Raw genomic sequence first — 3,585 nt, 5'->3', positions numbered from 1 at the left:
TGATCAGAAAGTGAGCAAATATGAGGCGGGGGGCAGGTTCCAGGAAAACAAGTTTCCCCAGCTGTTCAGTGCAGCAGCCTCTGACAGGTGGGGCCTTTGTGTAGTGACCACCATTCCGAGGCCAACATAGAGGCAAGGGAGCTCGGTGAGCAAGAGCCAGTCCCCAGTGTGCAGGTTAGAGTGCGGGTGGCCCGGGAGCCCAGCCTTCATCTGGGGGCTCCAGCGGGCTCAGCAGGAGTATGGACAAGTCCATCACAGGCTCTCGACCCCTTCCCGGGGTCCCACAGTCTCCGCTGGGACATATGGCTGTCAGTGACAGCTCCTCCCCAGGACCCTGGAGGTGATCCTGAGCTGGGTCACTGGGGAAGGTGGCATCTGGATCCTTCCCCGAGCTCCAGGGACCCCAGGAAAAGCACGCCAGCAGTGCGGGGAGGCCTGGTCTCGCCCAGGGTCCCGCTGCTGGTCGCGCGGGCCGGCGGCTTGCAGCGCCCCGCAGGCGGCCCGGGGACGGCCAGGCTGGAGGCCGGGTGGCCGGGGCAGTGGGCGGCCGCCTGCACGGGGACCCGCCTGGCGGCCCAACACCGCGCGCAGCAGCGCCTCCAGGGGCCGCGAGCCGGGCGCCGCCGCGTCCTCCGCCGGCCTCGGCCCCCAGCGCCCCGACCAGCCCGCGCCCCCGGCGGCCGCGCACGTCCCGCAGCCTCTCCCGCAGGCGGCGCCGCGGCTCCCGGGCGGTCAGCGAGGACGCGCCGCACAGCAGGAGGACGAGCGGGAGCGGACGGCGCGCCCCCTGCGCCCCCTGCGCCCCCTGCGCCCCCGGCTTGCCGCGGCTTGCTCGGGCGGGAACAGGGCCCGGCGACGTCCCGCAGCAGCGGCGGCTCTGCTCGCGCTCCCCAGCCCGCCCTCCAGCAGCACCTGCCCGCGGCCGCCCGCCGCCTCCCGCAGCGCCTGGAAGGGCGGTTCGGCCGAGCGGCCGCGCCTCCAGCTCCCGGCTCCGCTGCCTGCTCGCCGCCTAGAGCAAGCATTTAATCACGAACTACCCAGGTTACTGAGAAGGGGACCGCATAGCAGCTGGTGGGGAAAGATATCACTCTGATCTGAAACACATATACCTTTTCAGAAAATAGACGGTGATGAGATTACACCTTTATTCTGATTCTGCTAAATTAATTATGGCACTTTCCCATATACACATCTATGTATAAAACATATATATATATATTACTTATATATTATATATACAAATTTATTTCAAGAGTTAAATATACTCATAATGCATTCAAAATAAGACATAAGTGTTTAATCTCAGACTATGTTGTAAAAATAAAGAAATTATTAAACTATGTTCACTTTTTCTAGAAATTACAGTTACAGTTCGCTAAGACTCTTCCCTAGTATCATACGGCCATCATCATCTTAAGAGACTGGCAAATTAATTAATGCTCTTTGTTCTCTCCAAATAATATTCCTAAGTGGATAATTTTGATTTTTGTTTTGTTTTGTTTCCTTCTTGTTTTCTACTACCTTTATTCTGGCATGAACCACTCAGCAGAAAACTGGGAAACACAGAAATCAGACTCATGAGATTTGTGGAATCTAATAGAGTCTCACTTCAGGAGATCAGCATGTAAATCCTCAGTGCAGCAAAGAGGTGACAGGTCCCTAAAGGTTAATACGTACATGGTTTTCAATTTAAAAAATACCAGTCCCTCCTCCCCAATCTATAAGTATCTGGACGGCACCATAGTCTATGCATGGTGAAAAATAAAGTGAAAGTAAAAGAGCAAAACATACAGGGAGTGAACACAACTTGGATACTCATGGATAATTTTCTTTCTTAATTTCCTTGAGTATTTTACAAAATTGTAGTTGAAAGTTTCCCCTCTTATCTAATCCTCCAAATCACCCCCAGAAAAACGGATCCTTGGATTTGAAACTAACCTGTAAGCATGGTGGTAGCTCTGTGAGGCAGGTCTGGACCACTGGGCTCAGTACATGCCATGGCTGACCTTCCTTGGGGAGCCACTCTGTAACATTTCCATGTCACTGGGAGTCAAAAGTATTTATTTTCTTCTCATTTTGTTCTTTGAACCTCAAATCTTTTTTTTTTATTTTTGTTTATTTATAATAGTCACACACACACACACAGAGAGAGAGGCAGAGACACAGGCAGAGGGAGAAGTAGGCTCCATGCACTGGGAGCCCAACGTGGGATTCGATCCCGGGTCTCCGGGATTGCACCCTGGACCAAAGGCAGGCGCCAAATCGCTGCGCCACCCAGGGATCTCTGCTCCTCAAATCTTAAAACACCTGAGAAAATCTTGAAATATGTGAGTAAAGAAAAAAAAATTAAATCATGGCTAAATATTCCCTAAGAGGAAGGAATAAAACAGGTACAAATATGTGATTTTAGTGTAAAATTTAAACAAATATCCAACTGAATATCAAACACAATAAATTATGCCCTCTCGAAACACCAAAGTCTAAAATTACTCCCAATTGGAAATGATAGAATACTATTACTTGAATCATTGAAAATCAGAAAAAAATTCTAGGTAGTGTGTGGGTGAGAAAGCTGGCCAAAGGCTTGATATATTTAGCTTCTATAAAACTTATGATGCCATGAACTACAGTTAAAAAAAAAGAACAGAAATACTGTGAAAAAGTGTTCAAATTACTAGTCTTTTAAAATACTGGGGTAGAGATACCTTTTCAATGTTAGGTAATTCTCTCTTACCTTATTGTTATTTTAAGTAATTACCTAAATAGTATAAACTAAATTTAAGGAAAGAGATTGATAATTTTCACCCTCTCTTCCCTCACCTCTCATGTTATTTTCACTTTGAATTTGAAGCTAAGTCCATAAATCAGTTTAACGTCTATATTTATGGCTGGCAATACACATGCCATTTGGGACAGCTCAGGGGGCTCAAGCCTCAGTGTTTAACTCTCACAGAGATTCATGAAGGAATGTTTCATCTTTGGTACAACTTAGGGATATAGGGATAAGGGGAGCCTCTACAGGAAGGGCTCCAAGCCAATCAATGTTGCACCAAGGTTATGATGCTAAAGATTAGAATCATAGTAGGAAAAGTTTAGAATTGAAAACTATGGGGGAAGTTAAAGGAAATGAAAGAACACTAGGCTCAGATATACAAAGACTATGATAGAGTGTCCCTGCTCTTACTAAGTGGGAAGGGAAGAGGTAATAATCCTTGAGTTGTGCGATTTACTTACATGGAAGATTGTAAAGACATCTGATTCAGTGCTTCTGTCTGAAACCCAGAGGCCCTTAAAACTGGAATAATTTGGAGGTGTTATCAGGTGATACAGCCACTTTGGAGAACAGTTTGGCAGTTCCTCATGAGGTGATGCATTGTGTTACTGTTTAACACAGGGATTCCACTCCCAGGTATATTCTCCCAAGAGTACTGAAAATACTTAGACACAAAAACTTATATACACATGTTCACAGAAGCAGTATTCAAAAGGGCTAACAAGTAGAAAGACCTCAAATATCCATCAACTGAAGAATGGATAAACAAAATATGATATATCCATAGAGTGGAATATTATTCAGCTATATAA

General features: G+C 47.0%; 1 pseudogene; it reads right to left on the bottom strand.

Moving 5' to 3' along the window:
• Positions 1 to 206: 206 nt before the first annotated feature.
• On the bottom strand, positions 207 to 1,679 carry LOC144309591 (uncharacterized protein C2orf72 pseudogene; annotated as a pseudogene).
• Between the last annotated feature and the right edge of the window lie 1,906 nt (positions 1,680 to 3,585).

The sequence above is a fragment of the Canis aureus genome, unplaced genomic scaffold, assembly GCF_053574225.1.
Source record: "Canis aureus isolate CA01 unplaced genomic scaffold, VMU_Caureus_v.1.0 ptg000124l_RagTag, whole genome shotgun sequence".
Lineage (NCBI taxonomy): Eukaryota > Metazoa > Chordata > Mammalia > Carnivora > Canidae > Canis > Canis aureus.
This window is presented reverse-complemented; position numbering and strand designations above follow the sequence as displayed.